The 21,839-nt window shown below is 38.3% G+C and overlaps 1 long non-coding RNA gene across 2 annotated transcripts in view; it reads left to right on the plus strand.

Moving 5' to 3' along the window:
* The window catches only part of LOC118923305 (uncharacterized), a 43,217-nt gene extending 21,791 nt beyond the window's left edge, over positions 1 to 21,426 (plus strand). Inside the window, exons 2-5 of one of the 2 annotated variants that reach the window (XR_008993893.1) lie at positions 14,846 to 14,906; positions 15,969 to 16,061; positions 17,007 to 17,336; positions 20,797 to 21,426. This is a non-coding gene — a long non-coding RNA (uncharacterized LOC118923305). The remainder of the gene's footprint in view (positions 1 to 14,845; positions 14,907 to 15,968; positions 16,062 to 17,006; positions 17,337 to 20,796) is intronic. The other variant, XR_008993894.1, reaches the window with a different exon arrangement.
* The last annotated feature ends 413 nt before the right edge of the window (positions 21,427 to 21,839 follow it).

Genomic DNA, 21,839 nt, shown 5'->3' on the forward strand with positions numbered 1-21,839 from the left:
CAGTTGAGTGGGGAATAAGAGAACACACGCAGGATTTGAGATAGAAAGTTGGGCATGAAAAGAACAAGGGAAAAAGTGACTTCAAGTGTTGTGGTATGGGGAGGCTGAGAAATTTCTGGGAAGAAGGCAAAGAATCATGAAGGAAGTGATGTTTGAGTGGCATCTTGACAAACAGCTAATATTTGACTGGGAGAGGTGGCAGCCCTTGTTGGGCAGGTACCTATCTCCTCATGAAGGGAAAGTAGGAGAGGATAAAAGTGCCCTCCCAAGGCATTTTGATCATTTATAGCATGCTTAATACAAACAGATCAGTTCATGCCATGAAACAGACTCTTTCATACTGAGTAGTCAGAGAGGATGAGCAGCTCTGTTATAGAAGTTCGGGGTCAGATTCTTTTTCCCCTGGTAATAAGATCTACTATCAGAAAGACTGAAAGGATTATTGGAGCAATGGAGGATAAAATGGAGACTCATTATGGAAAATAAATTTCCCTGCATCTTAATTTTGCCGAGTTAAGACTGGCAAACACGGTCTTGATGGATTCAGATATGAATGTAATGGACATTATGTACAAGAAAGCTAAGGGAAAGGCCCAGAAATCAGCTAACTGTGCAATGGGAATCTCTGGTTCACAACCTTAGCCAGGGAACTTGAGATGGGAAAGACAAGGGACATAAGAAAACTCATCTTTGTAGAAGGCAAGCGTTGTTCTCAAATGGTTGAGGGTGTGACTTCGAAGTTTTTCAAGTGATCCTGGGATTCTGTTTTCCTGTTTGCCAAATGGGAATGGTGGCCTTGACAATGATGACGATTCAGGGCACTCTTGTGAGGCTTTAACAAGCTAATGCTCCTAGTTGAGTGCCTTGCCCATAATAGGTCTCTAATATATTATTTTTGAATGCCTACTATGTGCTAGCCATTTTAATATATGTTATCTGATAGTGTTCTCAGCATCACTTTAATGGGTATTATGAAAATACACAAGGTTCCATATTTGGTAAATGGCCAGACAACAAAATCTATAATGATTCCATTATACTATAATCCTTCACAAACATGTAACAACCTGAACACATATTTCCTTGCCTTTCATTTTGTCTGGTACTAGCCTTGACTTCAGCTTTTGAGCTTTCATTCCTCTTTGAGAGAATATGGGATGTCATTTTTTTAAATGTATCTATATATATTTAACTACCCTGCCTACCATTATCCCCACAGTTCAGATAAACCAGAACCCTAAGAAGGAAGCCAATTAAGTATTTTGCTGTTTTTTTGTTTATAGTCTTTGGCATATTTGATTGTGTTTGGTGTAACTCTGTGTGAGCCCAGAAAAGTACGAGTTAGAAATGGTTCCTTGGTCCTGAGCTTAGAGCAGGAGTTCTTAAAGTTCTCAAAGCTCCTTTGACATCAGTCTTGGTAATGAGTTTTTTGGGTGTGACATGAAAAGCAAAGGTGAAAATAAACAAGTGGGACTACATCAAACTAAAAAGCTTCTGTACAGCAAAGGACACCATCAGCAAAATGACAAGGCATCCTGTGGAATGGGAGAGAACAGAGTAGAAAAGTGGTTGCCAGAGGGTTGGAGGTTGGGGGAAATAGGGAGAGGTTGGTAAAAGAGTACAAACTTTCAGCTATAAATGAATGAGGTCTGAGGATCTCATGTATAACATGGTGACTACAGTGGTAAAACTGTACTGTAACATTGAAATTTGCTAAGACAGTAGAACTCAAAAGTTGTCACTGAAAAAAAGAGATGGATATTTAGATGATGGGTGTTAATTAACTAGATGGAAGGACTCTTTCACCAGGCATATGTGTATCAAATCATTACGATGTGCACTTTCAATGTCTTACAATTTCATTAATCAATTATAGCTCAAGACAGCTGAAAAAAAAGACAAATGGACAAGCTCTGAGGATCTGGATGAAGTTTTCACACATTTTAAACCGCTCTCTGCATTGTGCAGGTCATTTGCACAGACAGTTGTGAACATGTGAGGGCAACCATACCACAGTCTGTGATGACAACAGTAAGACCATCACAGACTTAGCACCACACTGAGATGCTAAAACACAGGCAGACCTGCATTAAATTTCAGATTCCCCACAAGCTCTCCCTACCCTCTATTAACCATAACATGAATGCACCAAGGAAAATCTCCCCTTTGCCTTTCATAATGACCTGAGTCCCCTAAATCACACTGTTTGAGCAGGATTGACACTTGACACCTCACACTGCTGAATTTCTTAAAGTGAACATGGAAAAGGACCCTAATGCTACCAAAGAGGGGAAAAAGGAAGGAACGGAGAAAAGTGTGAAGGAGGGAGGAAGGAAGGAAGAGTTCCTCTGTGCTCATTTAGAGGAGGAGGTCTCAGAGCACATTGCCTGGACCAGCAGCAGCCCCAGTCATCTGTACAAATCATCAGACCATCACCAGACCTGAAGAATCAGAAACTCAAGGAGGGGCAGGGGCAGGCAGCAAGGCGTGCCTTAACAAGACCTCCAGGCAATTCAGAAGGGCACCGCATTTTGAAAATCACTGATGTAGGATATAAGCAGCATGTCATTTAGCTTTTGAGAAATAGTTTACATTTGTAACATATTGGTAACTTTTCCATTATTCTATTGCTAAATAGAATAAATGTTGGTTGTCACTTAAAAAAGGAAATTCACCGACCTGGTTCTAATCAGGATGTTTAATTATCCTTGTTAGATCTGCTTTATTATATAAGGGCCATTTTTTTCCAGGAAAGAAATGTTCATTGCCACTGACAACCTAGTTCAGAGACTCCAACTTTAATCAGAAGTCTTCCAGTATGTTAAATTTAATCTCTTGTGATTTTAAGTGTATTTCAACTTGATCTGTCATTTAGGCACAATTTTTTATTGTTACACAATATTTCATTTTAAAATAGGCAGGCTGAGTTATATAGAGGTATAAATTCAGAATTTTCTAATTTAGGCCTAACTTTAAATATTCTGAAGTTATCAAAAGCTTTGTCCCCAGTTATGGTTTGATAGTTAGCACCATTGGCAAAGAGGAAAACACGGACACACAGAATGGTTTAGAATTTCATCCCGATGTTCCTTCTAATTTCCCAGGGAGATATTTAGCCAGGTGTTATGCACATTTTCTGGGGTGTCTGCCTGACTCAGAACATACTTCTTTGATAATCAGCACCCTTCTTTGTGCTCAGTTACTGTACAGCCACAGCCAAGCCGTGTTGAATTGTCTCGCTCACAGGTTAGGAATCTGTGGGCCAGACTCTGCTGGAACTAAGGATGTGTGAATCCAAGGGCTCTGGGGTCTAGAGAAGAGAAAGCCAGTTGTTTCAAAGGGGCCATAGCCCAGACATGCCAAGAAAAATCACGGACTGGAGAACATAGAAAGAAAAAATATGAGCAATTGCTGTAATTCCTCTGTAGACTAACACCAAGCATTTACTATAAGTTTTTGACATAATAATTTGATTATGATTCTAGTCAATGCTTTGATAAGGATTCTAATCTTCTCTATGACCTGAAGAAACTTCCTGTCTTTGGGATTTTGGGAATGTACCTTTATTCTATGACAAAAAAATCTTTTTTTTTTCTTTAATCAAGTTCGAATGCCATCGTTATGTCTACCTCCAAGTGCCTTGATTAAGATTACAGCCAATGAAAAATTGTTCCTGTTCCATGTAAGTGGCAGGAAAGAAATGTGAGAGACTCTGCAATAAACGCTAAAATTGAAATTGCTGTGGAGACCAAAAAAAAAAAAAAAACTATTAATAGTGCCTGGGGAATTATTTGTATTGTCCTGTGCTAAAAATGAGTCAAATCTTTTAAGCTTCCCTGCAGTTATAAAGAAAATATCAGATGTCTCATTTCTGTATCAATGAGGAGGATGGTTAGGGAAGACAGTCACTTGTTGTAAATCAAATGGATTTTGTCCAGAGCTCTCAGTGAGTGTGGGGAAGGGAACTTGGACTTTGACAAGAGACACTCAGGTGGGCAACCTGGCTCCATCACTTAATATATCTATTACCTCGGAAAATTTAGGTAACTTCTCTCTTCCTAGTTTCTTCTGTAAAATGAGGGTGAGGATTATAATCTCCTTTACATGACTGTGAGGACTGCAAAGGGTGTAGATCATAGTTGGGTGTCCTGTGAGAGTCATGAGCAGCCTACTTTGTGTACAGCCTTTGTTCCCCCAGCTTCTCTGGCCTCGGTGACATCATAAAAACAGGAAAAAAGAAATTTGTAAACATTAGCCATTGAAGAGGCCTATTAGAATCCAACTCTTCGTTTACTTTTGATTCAGTGTTATTGCCACCTTGTGGATTTCTTGGGTAATGAAACTCAGTCTAAGAAATGAGAAGGCATTAATTAGTGTTAACTGTACTTGAGGAAATCTCTGTTGTCGTTGTGAGCACCCTTTTCTGCGTGTTGGAGCGATGCACACACTGAGCATTCCACTTTGGTTTGTAAAGTCAAAGGTACAGCTGCATGCATGAATGAGATCATTGATTAATCCGTCCTCCTGCCTAGAACTCCGTCCTCCCCAATTTTCAAATATAAAAGCTGAATCCCAGATCATCTGAATTTCAAAGCTGGATTTATCTGTAGTAAATCCAGGAAGAGAATTTTAGGTCTCCTGACTTCCAGTTGAACATGCTTCCCACGTACACGATTGTATAAGAGATGCTCATATTTACAATTAGCTGATGGTTTTTTTCCCATTATTTACTTATTTTATAGGCAGTAGTTAATTAATGAATTAATTAATTTGCCTTCTACCACTGTATTTCCATGTGATCCTGCTCCCTTCTAGTCTGTTTCCTGGGGGCTGCCCAATTGCTTCCTTTAGACGCATTTTTCTTGTCACTCTTCTGTGAAGTGTTGGGAGATAGTTTCAAGTACCTGCCCTATTAGCTGAAGATTCCTTTTGAGTTTTCATTTTTGTGTACCCCTCCTACTCTGCAAAATATCCCACTTCCCTGATGCTGTGCAAATCCTATTTTTTCCAGGCACAATTCAAATTCCACCTAATTCTTCTGAGCCTTTCAGGCCACAGTGGCTCAGGCTATCTCTTTTGGGGCTAATATCACTGACTTCTATGTTATTTTAACATGTATAATTATTATTTATTTAGTTCAACTATGATGTCTTTGAAAGTAAAGACTATGTCTTAACTGTATTACTAAGAACATTTGAATTCCCAATGTACACATGATTAATATGTATTTCTCGAGACATCCACTGTGGATGTCTCTGCTTGCGTTTCCCTTTTCTATCACATTTCCATCTTTTCAAGCAAACAGAAAAAAAAGAGTATGGTCTATTTAAGTAGTAGCAGATTACAGCCCTTTGTTTCTACTGGTTTTTTCTTGTGACAACCCGATTCCTCATTTGTGTGCATGCTTGTATGCTGAGTGTGAGTGTGTGTGTGTGTGTGTGTGTGTGTGTGTGTGTGTGCATATGTGTGTTTGAATTCTCCCATAACTTCCAGTTCTGAGCAATCTATCTTCAGGTATTCTTTGCGAATCTGTGTTCAAGTTGCTTCCTTTCACAAAGGTTTCCATTTCTGCTTCTTAGAAGCAACTGATGTATCACTTTAAAACAAATTCCCAGGCTGGAATTTTGAGGACTAAATGTTGCAAATATGTTGGAAGGCTAGCTTGTGGTTAAGAGTAGAAATTTTTTTCCCCTCTCTCTGCTCATTTCCAAGGTTGAAACCATAATAAATTTGTTGTTCCTTTTCTCAGGAAGGGAGTCTCATTTTTTAAAAAATATTTGTTTATTGTTGACCCTCACAATAAGATTGTAGCCTTCTTGTATTCCAGGTGCATGTGGCAGGGGAAGGGGCTGGTTCTACTAATTAGTCTCCAACTTCACTAATGGTTTTTCACTAGTAAACTTGTGTGATTACTGCATTTTGTGTCTGTGATTTCTTTCCTGGGCTATGATCTGGTTGGGTAGATACCCTTAGTCTGATCCCAATTTCAGGTTTTACTTCTCTCCATCGGTTATTGCCTTCACTTTATTTTGTTAAATTTGTGGGCATTTTCTTTGATTTGGGCTAGCTCAGCAATGCACTGAAAAAGATTTTTCATGTCATATCTAAAATTCTTAATTCTCTGAATTGCAATGGTTGTTCCTAATGTACACAGTGATCACTCACCTAATCTCTTATGTACATTTTAGGATCAATTTGTAAATTTCACAGACCAATTCTGTTATGATTTTTGGATTGAGATTTCACTGAATTTATAGAAAAATTCAGGAAGACTTAATATCTTTACAATATTTATTCTTCTCATTCTTACATGTGGTTCACTATTCCACTTATTTACCTCTTCATTATATCCTTTAGTAACATTTATGTTTTTCTTTCAAAGCTCTTAGAGATTTTGTAAATTTTTTTTAAATTTGCATTTTCTACAGGTCACTGCTGCCTAAATAGCTAAGACTTACATAGTACTTACTATGTGCCAGACATGATTTTAAATCCTTTAAGTAATCTTTTATGTAGAGAAGTTGTTTATTAATTTGAACAGTCTGTCACTTGATTTTGCTTGCATTTTCCATAAAGGCCATTGCATCACCTACAGTGACTCTTCCCTTGCTTTCTTTTCAATATCTGTGACTTTTATTTGTTTATTCATTTTTTCTTATTGTTGTTCTATTTGGTACCTCTCTTTAATGAAATTGTTTTTTCTCTGAGTATTTTGCTTATCTTGATTGCAGGCTTTTATCTGTATTTGGGAATTCCTCTTTCCCTGACTGGGGACACTTTTTACTGTTGCCTGCCTCCACTTGGGGCAAAAACGGTTGGAATCTAGTCCAGAATCTTCCTGTTCATTCCTATGAGGATTTTTCCATTCCTTTTGGGTATTGCCAGACACCTGGAATGCTGTATTGCCTCTGTGACCCAGTTATTCATTCTAACTTTGCCAGTGTGGAAGCAGATGTTCAACTGTTTACTGCTGAACTCTGTGTGTGTGTGTGCGTGCATGTGTGTGTACACATGTGCTTGTATGGGAGAGAATGTTTGTGTTTGCACAGGAGGTGTGGAAGCAGGGCCAACCTGCCTGACTGCTTCACATTCCATCACTAAGCAGTCACCCTGATGATTGTTCTTGGCTCCCTGCTCCTTGTAATTTTCATTAATTATGAGTTAGAAGAGTCTTAAGAACTGATTTCGTCCATCTCAGCTGTTTTATCTAGTGTTTATCTTCGCACCAAATTTCCTTCCTCAGTTCAGTCCTGTCAAATTTCTGTCTTGTAGACATACGTAACATTTCTGGTTTCCTAATAACATTCTCTCTTTTTTTCCAGATGGCTAAGGATTTAGTCCTCATTTTTAAATTCATTTTCAAAGATTTCTTTGGAGGTGAAGTTTGTTGCATTTGCCCATTCTATTACTAATACCCACTTACTAATTATTAATATCCACATTAATTGTTTCCCTTATTTCTAGCTATTTCTTATTGGCTCAACTGCTAGTGAGATTCAGATGAACACTACCAGTAATGAAAGATTATTTGTATTCATCAATCTCTGATCAACACATAGATCAGGGAAGCATTGAATTGACTAAAAATGAATAATTATCTTAGGCCATTCTGTATCAATTGACATGATCTTGCATTTTCCAAACCATTCAGAAATTACATCAGTAAATCCTCTGCACAAGTCTGAGATAATTATTAGAATTTCAAGTTGAGAAAAATATGTCCAAGAATTAACTGAGACTCACACTAATAGTGAGCAGCAGAGAAAGACTCAATGCTCAGGACAGCACAGCTATTAAAACCCCAAATCTACAGCCAGGCAGCCTGGGTTCAGATTTCACCTCAAATTACGAACAAGTAAAAAAAAAAATTATGATCAAGTGTGTCACTTTAAAAGTTATTTAATTTTCCCATCTCTTAGTTTCTCATCTTCAAAATGTTATTATAGTTCTGCCTTCAAAATATTATAGGGAAGCTTAGATTTAGAGAGCTTAGAAGTGTTGTGATCACATGCTGTCTGTTTGATAAATAGTAAATATTATTATTATTATTGCTACTACTTTGAACTCACATCTGGCATCTTTTATTACATTAAATCATGATAGGTAAGGCTAATTTTAAAGGACTTTTTGGATAAAGGATATTCCTTATTTTTAAATAAGGATTTAAGGATAAAGTCAGAAAAAAAAAATTTTTAACAGCCCCAGAAGTGCAACTATACACCAACACACAGATGCAAAGCATTGTCCATCCATTTGCATTGTTAGCTCAACCTGGTGCTTCCTAGGTTCTAGATGTTGACAAATAACGTGAGAAAAACAGTGCTGCACAAAACAGATGCTCCCCTCTCTCATGCAGCTCACATGCCAGGAGAGGCAGATGTTCACGAAATGATTACACTGAAACAAAGTCGTCAGAATTGCCCTAAGGGCTTTAAACAAGGGCCGGTTGGCAATGTACTGCTCAAAAGACTTAGAAACACTCAAGTTCAATTACAGGGACTGGAATTCTATCACCCTGAAGGCATGTCTGGAAAAGAACTGCTTTTTAAACTGCTGAAAAATGTTATGGCAGAATATTTGTGGCTTCTGTTAAGAGAATCGAAAACACAATGTTATCATTTTTATCTTTAACTTTTCAAGTGAGGGAAACAAAGAATCCTACAGACAGAATTAAGTCCAGCCTTTGGAGGCATGTACTCTATTGTGAAGGGAAGAGCACATTTTCCGTCGTCACTGTTGTGAGGTTCTGGAGGAGATGGATAAATACACACGAGTGGGCTGTGGATTTTAAGTAGTATGTTAGGAAATTGCTATGGTCTGGATGATTGTGTCCCCCATTCCCCCCCACTCCCAACCCCTGTCCAAATTCATATATAGAAGTCCTAATCCCAAAGATGATGGCATTAGGACGTGGGGCCTCTGGGAGGTACTTAGGTCATGAGGGTGGATGTTGGTAGCCATACCTGCCGCACCCAAAAATGGCGCCCAGCTTGAGAAAAAGTTGTAGGCAAAACAAAGACTACTTCTGGATAATCCCGCCACTTCCTGGCCGCATACCACATGCTAATTAGACCTTCACCTGCTAACCAATTGGCGTATCGTAGCAGCTATGCTAATGAAGCATCACAGGCAGCGCGCAATCAGCTTGGAGCATGAGAACTATATAGCTAGCCCAGTCTTTCCTTTTGGGTCCTTCCCCTGATGATTGTATCACAAAAGAGCTGAAGATTAAAGCTTTCTGCAGAAGAATCCTGCTGTTGTTGCGTGCTGTTCTTGCCGGCGAGGACGGGGCGCGCGACAGGTGGAGCCTTTGTGAATGGGGGTAGTGTTCCTGTAAAAGGAACTCTCACGGATCCTCCCACCTTTCCACGGTGTGAGCACACAGCACCAGGCTGGCAGTCTGCAATCTGACAGAGCCCTTGCCCGACCTGACCTTGGACTTTCAGCCCCCAGAACTGTGAGAAATAAATTCCTATTGTCTATAAATTATCAAGTCCGTGGTATTTTGTTATAGCAGCCTCAATGGACTGAGACAAACTAAAAGTAAAAGCTTCCTGTGTACTGATCAGAGGTTACTGAATACAAAAGTTCTTTCATTACTTGAGTCATTAACCTATGTTTTATTTCCAGTTGAGCCAATGAGAAATAGCCTAGGCACATTTCTAAGCATTTGAGGCATATTACTAAGCAAAACAGATAAAGATCTCCGACCTCAGGGTACTTTAAAAATGTCAATGGAAAATACCCACCATTCTCCACCTACACAGTCTTTGTGGAGACAGGTGAACAAAGAGCAGAACCCACTTCCAATGATAGAACTGAGGGCCAGCTGAAGATAACTAAGTTCCAGTCAAGGAAGGGGACTGCTGGGATGGTCCTCGGCTTGTCTCAACCATTCTTGCTGACCTGAGGTATCCTCACAGTTTACCTCCTAACAAGCAGCTACACTTGTGGGATCACTTGCAGCCAGGTAGGTATACTGCTCAGTCACTAAGCACCCCGGGCATCACAGGCTGCCTCTATTTCCAAGCACAATATCCAGGGCGTGTGGAGAGGATGGGTGGCCTTTCCAGAGTAATGTTATGGGGGAAGGGGAGTCAAAGCCAGTCCAGTGGACTAGGATGGGAAAGAACGTTAAGACTGAAAGATCTTAGAAGACAGGCTGAGATTTGGTGTCTTTACACGTCCCTGAAACAGTCATCCAGGATCCTTCCATCCAGATTTTTGCTTCAGGGTTCCTAACAAAGGAGCTTATGTGAAAAGAACAGGGTGCAAGAGAAAAGCGTACTGCCATGAAGCTAAGAACTCAAGTTAGAATTTGAGGTGATAAACCTCATATTGACAAAATGGCCCATGATAATCCTGTCATTACCCCAATTTAAAGTACTTGGCACCTGTTTTTGCTTTAACAGCAACATATCAGGTCCTATAACCCTTTGTTAGTCAGTGGTTTCGGTGTCCTGAATTAATTCTTCAATCTTTTTCTCAAGAACATTGACAAATCCTGTTATTTAAAAAGGAAGAGCAGGGAGAAAAAGAACATTGGCCAATCGTCACCACTCGTATGGCTGGCCACAGGAACCATGCACTTCTGTTCCTTTTTCTCTTTCTTTCAATCTCGAAAATCTTTTGGCTCAATTGTATATTATTTCTTTAGGTTTGCTAACATATGTCATCTCTTTTCCATTTTGGTTGTACTTAGTGTAAGTGATGATCAGTGCACATACAATATTTCAGTAAGTTAAATGTGGGTGTATGGAAGGCTTTCTTTGTAACATTTGATATTATCTGGGTAAACCCTGGGCAATGCAGGGCGATTTGGTATAAACTGGAATAGATGTACAGAGAGCTAAGGAAGGCTTCTGACTCTCAAAAAGGCTGAACACAGAGGGGACTCTTGCCTACTTAATGATCTAGCCAAATGATGGAGACAGAAGAAAATGAGCAGCCTGCCTCTGAGGAGCAAGTCCAGCTAGGATTTGCTCCGGGAAATAGATGAACAAGAAAGTATACTCATACGGATCCTGAAAAACCAAATGTACCCCTAATATAATATTGCCTACTTAATATCCTAATATCCTTGGTTCTGAACAGCAGATTAGCAAACCCTTTAACCCCAAGAAGGGGCAGAAAGGAAGGTAAGGTATGCAGAGGGGAGAAAGCAAGGAGAAGGGATTGGAAACATGAGAACAAGGACAAAAATGTATGGAGAAGGATAAACAAGCCTCTCTCCTCCTAAGTCCCCAGTTACAAACCCATTGTCCTATAGTTACAAAATGAATCCAAAGTTTACAATGAAAGACACCACCAAAAGAAGAAGACCTCCTATTATCAATTTTTCAAAGAAAAGTTTCTAGGACTTATAAATTAAAATCCTAAAAACAAACAAACAAACACAAAAAACCCTAAATTCCAAAATACTCAGCTCTGCAGTTTCATCTTCTGCTCATCTTGTCCAAGCCATTCAGATACCAGTTGGATTCTATTTAACTTTCATTGTGAATGAACTTAAGCCATCCTGCACTTGGGTAATTATAGGTCCTTGCAGCTCCAAAACTGTAAGATATCCCCTTGCTTTTCACCCACAGCATTTTGTATGTCCCATTTTCCACAGAACAAAAAGGATAATTGTTCATAGAAGAATATTACAAAAATATCTCTATAGCTTACTTAAGAAAATTTGCCTTGAGCAAAAACATTTAATGAGCAAAAGCAATGTTCCCTCACTACTACTGCCAGCCACTGTGGTAGGAAAATGGAAAAAAGAAAAACAAAGAATGAAAGGGAAAAATTATTGTTTTCAACTTGGATTATCAATTTCTACCAGATGTCTGTAGTTTACAAACTGTGAGCAAAAATCAAGTAGAAGAAGTAACTCCTGTAAGAAGTTAATAGTGATTTTATGCTGTATCTCTATATTCCCTCTCAGAGAATAGAATGTGAATCTTTCTGTCTTCCTTAAAATTTTATAAATATTGCCCATGGTTTACTTAAGGAATTCTTCCCATTAGCTTATGAGGAACCTACAACTTTCCATTTTCTTTTTTTGCTCATTAAAAACATGTTCCTAGCATCACAGTATTAAATGGACTATGACTTCTTCCATGGTATTTTTTTTAAGCAGGGCACCCTTATTTGTAATAGGGAAGTCTACCAACTTTAGCCTTCATCCAAGTTTTCTGCTCTAAAGGACATATGTCTTTTTCCCCAGCAGGACCCTAAATCTTTTAGTCCTGTACAATAGTCCCCCCTTATCCAGTTTTGCTTTCCACGGTTTCCATTACCAAAGGTCACCCACTGTCCAGAAGCATTGATCCTCCTTCTGATGCCTGTCAGAAGGTCAATAGTAGCCTAACGCTATGTCACAATGCCTGTCATTCACCTCAATTCATCTCATCACATAGGCATTTTATCATCTCACATCATCACAAGGAGGGTGAGTACAGTACAATAGGTTATTTTGAGATAGAGAGAAATACCATATTCACATAACTTATTATGATATATTGTTATAATTGTTCTATGTTAGTATTATTATATTAATCTCTTATCATACATAATTTATAAATTAAACTTTATCATAGGTATGCACATATAGGAGAAAACATAATATATACAGATCTTCCTGGACTTACAATGTGGTTACATCCCAATAAACCTATCATAAGCTGAAAATGCATTTCATACACCTAACCTACTGAACATCAGAGCTTAGCCTGGCCAACCTTACACACACACACACACACATATATATGTATATATACGGTGTGTATATTATTATGCTCACAGGCATAATATACACACAGTATAGTGCATAGATCTTCTTTCTATAGCTTGATAGCATTTTACATATGAATAATACCTCCCAGATAAACCTAAAGGACATTTCTGTCCACTTATTCTTGAATTGAACTCCTGATGTTTTGGTAGCAAAATCTATGCCCCCTTATCAAAGTGGGGAACGTTACAACCCTTCTACAAGCTCTCTCCTTTTCCCAAGCATGCTTTTTTCTAGCTTCTGGATTTTTCAAGCAGTGAGTAAATTGCACTATTTCAAGAGCAGCCGAAATATCTCTGTATTCCAATCTTCTCCTGAAGAAGTGGACTAGGTTTCTAGTGTTCCATTTTTTTTTTTAATGTGCCTCTATTTTTTTCTCAAGTCTATCTAACTTAGTTGTTTTAACTGCATTTCCAACTTGAACATCCTTTCTTATGTTATTGGTCATCTGGATTTACTGTTGTATGAAGTGTCCAATCATTTACCTATGATTTTTTGGGTTTTCTCTTTACTTACTGATTTAAGAGAGTTCTTCCTGACTTCCAGATACGAGCCTTTCTCAAAGACTTGCATCACAACTATCTTCACTTTTTGGTTTTGCCATTAGAACTTTGGTGTCCTGTCAATTGCTGTTTTTATGATTTCCTATCATACCATTGGGGGCACCTTTCAATAATTTCTGAAACCAACTATTACTGGGAACATGATTCCACTTTGTTCTGTAAGATTTTGCTTTTCATTCTCTATTAAATCAATCCTGACCTATTAACAATAAAGTCTCTCTTTTTTAAGTCTATCTTTAAAGGCCAGTAGGTGTAAGTACAAAGCTGTTTGTCTCCATCATATCTGTTCAGTCTTGCTTCTAAGTTCCCCAGCTTTTGTCCTGAGGGAGTTTTCTCTTCTTGGTTTAACTATGCAGCAAGCCTCAAATCTTAGTGTCTTAAGATAATACGTTTTTTGTTTTGTTTTTGTTTGTTTGTTTCCCCCTCATAGATAGAAAGTGCACTGGGGATCTGAATGCTTCTGTGTCCCCCGGTGCAGTCACTCAATAATTCCGGCTGCTTCAATCTTATGACTCTATCAGCCAAACCCAAGGCCTCTACATTTGCCCAGAGAACCACACAGGGCTTTATGTGCAGAAATGGCCTGATCCTTGCACTCATGTTCATTGCCTGGAATCAGTCACATGGCTCTAGCCACCCACACGAGCCGGGCAGTCAGTTTTCCTCATTCCTGGGGGAGAGCAAGAGGAGGGATTCGGTGAGCCCGCAGTGTTATCTCCTCCGTAGCAGGACTGCCTTCTTTTCATTCCTTGCTCTTTTCAAATTTTCGAGCAAACCTGATTCTTACAGCCAAGGTCGTCCAAATGCAAATTTTTTTAATGTCCTGGATGCCTCTGGTTTTAAAATTATTCTCTTAAACAGCCAGTGCTCCGCTGCAACACCAAGAGGCGCTCCACCTCCCTCACCGTATAGAAAGCTCACTGCTACTGAGTGAGATAGGCTGATTCGGCTCTCACAGGAGAAAAGAAAAGGAAACGAAACCAAAAAAGCTGAAACATGAACATCACATAATTTTTGAAATTAAATTTCATAGTAGCATCATGAAGAATTAATGATTGATGAAAGAAATAACCTGAGAATTGTGCCAATGACAGTTGTTCATTCTAAAATACAAAGAGTGCAGAATCTAGGTATTTCTGTGTCATACAGAAGAACAAATATATGTGAGTCAGCATGAGGGACTATCACATTTTAAGTCAGAGAATAGGCCACAATGGGGTCTGTGGTTTTGCATTATTCCTTCACATTTTTGATGCCAACTGTCTTCATTCAGAGAGGGTCTATATCTTCCAAGAAATAAGATTTTAGACCTCTAGATTAAGTAGTTGTTTCTTTAAAAAACAACAACAAAAACTGGAGAGACATACTGGGGAGCTCAACATATCTAATTTAAATAGAGGTATTGTCCTGAATAATGGTCATTTGCTCTCAAAATTCTAGAAGCAACCCATTTTGTTAATCAGCAAAAATGTTCACAGTCCCCTTACTTTCTATTTTCTTGTAGGAAGACTGTGGTGGTTGGCTCTGAAGGTACTCTCAGAAGCTCTGAGCAGTCTAAGCATAACGTGATGGAAATGCAAGATGAACTTGGCTACTTAACTCTTCTACACAGGGACAGAGGTCTAACGCAGATCATCAACCCAGAAAAGTCTGAATGCCATCGTGCTCTTTAAGAATGTTCCTCTCTCAGGAATACCAGACAGCTTTGAGTGGCTGGTGGTGGTTTTCTTGCTCTTCCACCTAGGATTATTGACTCGTGTACTTTACCTTTTATGACATGCTTTTATTCCTCTTGCCAATTTCAACAACCTTGGGAAATCTGAACGAGGAGCCTTTTCTAGATCCTGAGATGGAAAACTTTTACAATGAGGAGGCATTGCAGAGCACGTCATGAAGAATAAGTCTATCAATAGTGAATAATCCATGACAGTAAAATACTAAAGATGATAACAGTATGCCTTTATCTCCCTTCTCTCGTGCTTTGGGACACGATGCTACTCAACTCGGTGTTCATTACTGACAACATTTCACACCTTTTTTTTTTCTGTGTATATACCAATTCGCAAAGGGCTGGGGAGACTATTTTTAAATGAAAGGCAGAGGAAAGTTAATAAGACTTTGTATTCAAGGGAGCACTCAGGTAAGGCAAAGGCCCCCAAAGTCGTCAATAGTAACACCTATTTGAAATTTTCGTTGATACATATGACGCATAGAAAGGATGCATTCTTGGGAGTTGAGACCCAGGCTTTTCTTCTAATTCTTCTCCCATAATGAAGCAATAAGAATGTGGAAAAGTCATTCCAACACTCTGGGCCTTCTTCATTTTCTCCATCTTAAACTTAAAGATTTTGGAGGAAATATTCTCTTATATTTAACCTAATCATTTTCTAGTAAAATTTGGATTTATAAAGTTGATGAAAAATCTAGATTTCAAAGAAGAAAATGAAAGAGCTATATCTGATGGGAGATACTGGTTTTAATTATGTCATAGGATACGTATTCATGTACATTAATCAGAAACAATATTGTTTTACAAACACAACACAAAAGGTAGAAGTCAATTTGGAAGACACGTTTGAGTGTCCTTGAATAAAGCCTGGTGTTTTTTCTCAACTTTCTACCACTAGATGGAGCCCTTGAGGTAGTAGCATTTCAGGAGATGGAACTTTAAGGATTCAGATTTGAAATGGAAAATTTCTGAAAAATCCGTGGGAATCAAGGTTAGCATTAGGCTTAGGATTATGGTTAGTTATTGACTACAATATTCCAGGTAAGTACTTTTTATGTGTAATCTTATTTAATTCTCACAAAAATGTTCTAAGTACTTACTATTATTTCTTTTATAGACAATGAGGATGGGTTTAGAAAGATTAACTGGTTTGCGCAAGTTCACAACTAAAAAGTGATGAAGACAGATTTTTCAAGCCACATCTGACTTCAGAGCACAAAATTAACCCTTCTGCTCTATTCCTTAGACCCAAAGGAAAGTTTTGTTTTTTAGGTGTATTCTTTCAAACATTTTCCTAGTGTCCATTACCATCTTTATTTTTGTAATTTTTCATAGACAACTGATAAAATAACAATTTCTATCCTCAGAAACTCTGTTTGGAGTCCCAGTATGTGAGATAAGCATGTCTTTGGAGAGCATTTAGTTCAACTTTTCAGTTTAATGCCCAAGATCAGGAGAGTAAGTAGAGGAACCAAGTAGTGAGTTCACAGAAATCACTGGATTTCATGTTTTATGTTGGTGTAAGATACCAGCTTAAAAAAAAAAAATCCCTGATTTCCTTTCATGGAGGCCAGTTTGTCTTAAATTCCCTTCCAACATGCTGTTGGAGGTGCTATTCCCCCACCAAATGACTCTCTGGACCCTCCCCACAACTTCCAACTCTCCACTTCCAACATTTTTGCTAAGGGAATTTCATGTCAGAAACCTTATCTTCACTTTTCACCAAATTTCTGTGAGCTAAATTAACTCTAAATTAGATACAGTAAATTAACGTGGGTGTCTCCTTTATAGACTTTCCCTGGCAGTAAGTAGCGATTTCTTTTGCTCTTCTGACAAACCAGAAAGCTCTTCCTAAATCCTCCCCCAAAGTTGTTCCTGTATCATCAATTACGTTTGTATTTTCTTAATCTTTCATTATTTGTCATTCTCATCACAGTTAAGGAAGACAGCAGAAGCCGTATTATCAAGTGACCGTTTTAATAACAGGAATACAATGAAGTCAGTGATAAATCATACAGAGGAAGTGTTCTGCTGGAAGCAACCCATCAGATAAAAGACTGGAGGCCCATCGTGTGTAGCAGCAATACTAGTATTGTTCTTTACGAACTATGCAAGTGGTGAGAACCCCCAGATTTCTCTAAAAGAAGGGAGAGGATAACTCCTACTTAAAGATGCTTTCCTTCTTTCTTTTAGCTATCCTGCTGACTTTGAACACAGCACAGCAAAAAGCTCAAGACCAAGAGCGTCAAGTCTGTTATGATGACAGGTATGGCAAAGTGGTGATGGGCGGGCATGTTAGCAACTAGAATGTCTGTCTTCAGTCATCCTTCTGCTTCCTTTTTTCCTAGAATAAACAGGGAACAAGAGGCGGCAGAATTAGATTAACATAGCAACAAAAGGGCAACTCACCAGGAACAATTCACTAGGCAGATAATTTGTTGTATCATGATTTCATTTCACATGTGTTCTTTAGGTCTAATGATCTTTCTATCAGTCACTTAGGATGTCAATTATTCTAATCACTAGTCCAGATTAACAACCAATAGAGACGAATATTTCTAAAGTTTCTCTTATCCCCTCCCAAGAGTTGTGCCCCATTACTCCAGTTATATGGTGTTGAAATTTTAAGGAACCATTTGGTTTATTTTAATAGTATTTCTAATAGGTAATTAAATTAATCAAAAGACCATTTCTTACTGATATACTTGTCCTTATGGTCAATAAAAATAAGCTCTTACAATCTTATATAATTAATTTGGTCAAAGAGTTGTTTTTAAAATAAAAATTAAAAAATATAGTATTCTTCAATCTATTAACTTGAAATTAAGGATGTATCCAAAAGATATGTGATGTGGCTTGTTGTCCTCAAGAAGCAATCTCCATGGGAGAGTAAGGCTTGAATACACTTAGGATGATGTTATATATAAGAAGTACTTAATTCAACATTTAACTACCATACTATATGATATAAATGAGTGATACACATCTTTCTGGGCCTGGAGTACTAAGATAATTATTAAGGTGTTAGAATAAAATAAAAAATTATTGAAAAGGGTCAGATGAAATGAGCGAAAAGGGAGACTACTTGATCGAACAACCCTTCCATAAGAAGGTCTGCAGCTATTCACTGCAGGTGCTACCAGAATGAATATGCAAATAATAGCACTTGCAAGAAGATAGATAGTACCTATTGTAGTGTATTATGTAAACTTCTCTGTCCTTATGAATCCCGTTATTTTAAAGTCATCCACTTTTTAACACAGAAACAATATAGCAATTGTTTATCTTACTTTACAACTTAAACTCAGCTGTCATTACAAAGTTTTCAACTAAATTTTAAAAGTATATATTTAAGTGTTGTAAGTCATTTTTTGATTCTTATTACTTCACCTCCTATTCCTTTTTGTAGGAATTGTGTTGTCTACTTGGCCTTATATTTTGTTTTCATGTCATGCATCACTCAAAGCAAAACTCAAAATAGGAAGCTGTAAGGACAAAATAAAAGGGCCCTGAAGATTGTTGCAACTGGTATCTGGGAATACAATAATGTACAAAGCAGATACTATAGAAGCTGCACTCACAGAGACCACAGTGTGGCATCCTAGCTTCATGCATAACATAATAAAACTCTATCTAGAAGCATAATCCCGATGCAATACAAACTGCCTCAAAATTATTGTAGGTTCTTCCCTGCAAGGAAGTCATCATGAGAAAACAGGGTTGCACATTATGTTTAGTTGTATAAATTGGATTTCCCCTGGCTCATATCTAGTTATATCCTTCCCTTGGCAACTGCCTTTTGCCCCTAGCCAAACTTTCCCTTATCTTAAAAGAACACCTAATCCTAGGCATGTATCAGCTCTCTCTTTAACTGCCAAACAAATATCCTTCATTTGCAGAATCCACTTTGTAATTACTCATCAACAGATAGCATTCTGATTTCCAGAACCATCTATCTAAATTAGCTTTCAGTGAGCCACAGACTGAGTCAGTATTTGACACTCTTGTTCACCCTCTCAGGAACTCCTTTATGTTCTGGTTTGGTTACATTATTCTCTTTTAACTTTGTTCTTGCTTTTAGTTTCTATTTAATCTGTTTTTCTAGTTCTTCCTCAGCCTCTCCTTCATATGGTTGCATCCTACAGAGTTTTAGAACCAAAGGTCCATCAGCTAGTGACTAGTCTTATGTACAGAAGCCTAGAGGATGTATTTTATCAATCCTTTACTTCAAGTTCAGGGTACATAATCTAACCAATTTCATAAGAAATCTAACTGATTTCATAAGAAAATGGGGTTTGGAGAGTGAATATCTCGTCCTCAGTTTCCGTCCAAGGTTTATAGTTTTCATTCCTGAGGCTCAGAGCATGAGATGCAGAGGCAGAGAGCTCCCTCCGAATCCTCTTTCTCAGGCCCAGCCTCAGCCGCTGTCTTTTTATTGCTTCACCCAGCCTCCTCTTGTCTCTTGTGTGTGATCTCTGTGAGGGCCTGGACTGTCATTTTCTGCTTTTTCAGATTCTGCTGTTGTATGCGGCGGGGGGGGGGGGGGGAAGTGGGGGTGGAGGTGGGGAGGGATCGTACAAGAGAGGTGGGGAAGGAAGAGAACTGGAGGCGCTGTATTGCTTTAGGTCAGATGCTTTAGAAGCCAAGCCTGCAACAGGAATGTTTTCAAAATATTTACTGAGGACTTCTCCTGGGGCTCGGGTGGGTGAGGGAATCAGGGCAGGCAGGGAATAAAGCTAAGCAGGAATGTGGTCTCACATGGAGACCAGCTTAGTCTGACCCCACAGAGAAAGCTCTGGAGTCAGTCTTGCACGGCCAGAGGGCCAGCCTTTTGCACCCCTGTCTGCGAGTTGCCGCTGAAGGAGACTGCGTGGAGGAGGGGGCAGCCAGTACTTACGAGTGGGGGCTGCACCCTGGTCAGTGGAGGGGATCAGGACAGAGCTCCCGCAGCATTCACCGCCTGTTGCCTTCAGACAGAGGGTCTGAGAGTAATCATACTTTTTCACTACAAAATTTAACCTTTGCTAATATTCTCGAGCTAGTCAAGTATCCATCTTTGCCCTGGTACTGAGTCACATTAAACAGGCTCCTTTTCAAGGATGGAAAACAAAAAGCAACTCTACATGGGAGCAACCTGGCAAATGTCACCTTAACCACGTGGCCAAATTCACATCCTCAGACAAAGACATAAGTGTTACCATGCACCCCCCCACCCACCCCCATATGATGTAGGTAGAGGGGCACTTCATCCCTGTGGTGTTCTTTCCAAATACCCACACTCTAGTCTAGCCAAAGAAAACACCAGACAAACAAAAACTGAGGGGCATTCTATGAAATACCTGCCCTGTACTCTCTGAAACAGCCAGATCATGAACGACAAGGAGACACGGAGGAAATCCCACGGATTAGAGTTTAGTAGGTGACAGCTCGGTGCAGTCCTACCTCTTGCCTTGGACTCTGGAACAAGATGTGAACGTTAGTGAAGAATTCTTCTGATTAGTGGAGCAATCTAGAAAAATCAGGGTAAAGTCTGTTGTTTAAGGTAAAAGTATGATGCCTTGTTAATTTCTGAGTTTTGCATAACTGTTCTATTATGCAAGATGTAAGCATAGAAGCTAAGTGAAGAGTGTGCAGGCATGCTCTGTACTATCTTTGCAACTATTCTGAAATCTAAATTTTTTCCAAAATTAAAAGCTTTCTAAAACCCTATTCTATTTTCTTTTCAGAGGTATGACATTGGGACTGTGATGAAGAAAAATCTGCCATATTATACAGTATGAAAACATGGATGAAATAATATTCCTTATGGACAATGAAAAATCAGCAACATAATAAGAATCATAACTTTTGTGCTATATATTCAGTGAATTACTAGAATTGAGATGGGTGAAAAAAAATCTTGCAATATGTAAGTACAATGCTTTCATAAAACAGCATTGTAAGCTACTCCCAAACTTTAAAATCCTCCAGGACTATTACTCTCCCTATCAAAGGTAAAAAAAGGTTATAAGGGAAAATGGAAAATGAGCTTTGATTTAATACTTGGTTGATTCTATAATTCTATTTTTCTTCTTTTTTCCGTTAGAAAGTCAATTCATACTACAAGATAAGTTTTATTTAATTTTTAATTTTCTATATATTTTTTATTGGGTCCTGCATTCCTGTTCTAAGGCATAATGATCAAAGGGAATACCCTTTTCATATGTTGAATTTTGTTACATCAGAAAGTGTCAAAATACATAGAATCATTGTGACAGTTTAGCATGCCTCCTGGAAGTCATTAACTACTGACGATCTTTACTTCCTCTCAGTCCTGGTGAAAGTTTGATCAATGTATCTTGAATGGCAGTAAATGTGAATAGACAAGATGTACAGTATGCAAATACTTCAGAAAATAACTCTTTTGTAGACTAATGTTTACATAACCAGGATGAAAGAATCAGAGTCTTGGGATTGCAAAGAACTTTTAGAGATCTCCTTTCCTAATTTAATTACTCTTTAGCAATTCTATTTTATATATGTGTGTGTGTATGTGTATGTGTGTGTATATATATATATATATATAGTTTGTATGTATATATGTATATGTGTATATACACATATGTATATAATTTACTAATTTATCCTTTTTAATATCTATCTTACCCACTTCATGAAGGAAAGGACTTTTGCTTTTTTATGTTCACTGCTATAATGCCTGTGCTAACAACTCTGGCATATTCAGTAAACACTCAATAAATGTCTGTTAATAATTAATAAACAACTGAAC

This window comes from Manis pentadactyla, chromosome 14 (genome assembly GCF_030020395.1).
Source record: "Manis pentadactyla isolate mManPen7 chromosome 14, mManPen7.hap1, whole genome shotgun sequence".
Classification (NCBI taxonomy): domain Eukaryota; kingdom Metazoa; phylum Chordata; class Mammalia; order Pholidota; family Manidae; genus Manis; species Manis pentadactyla.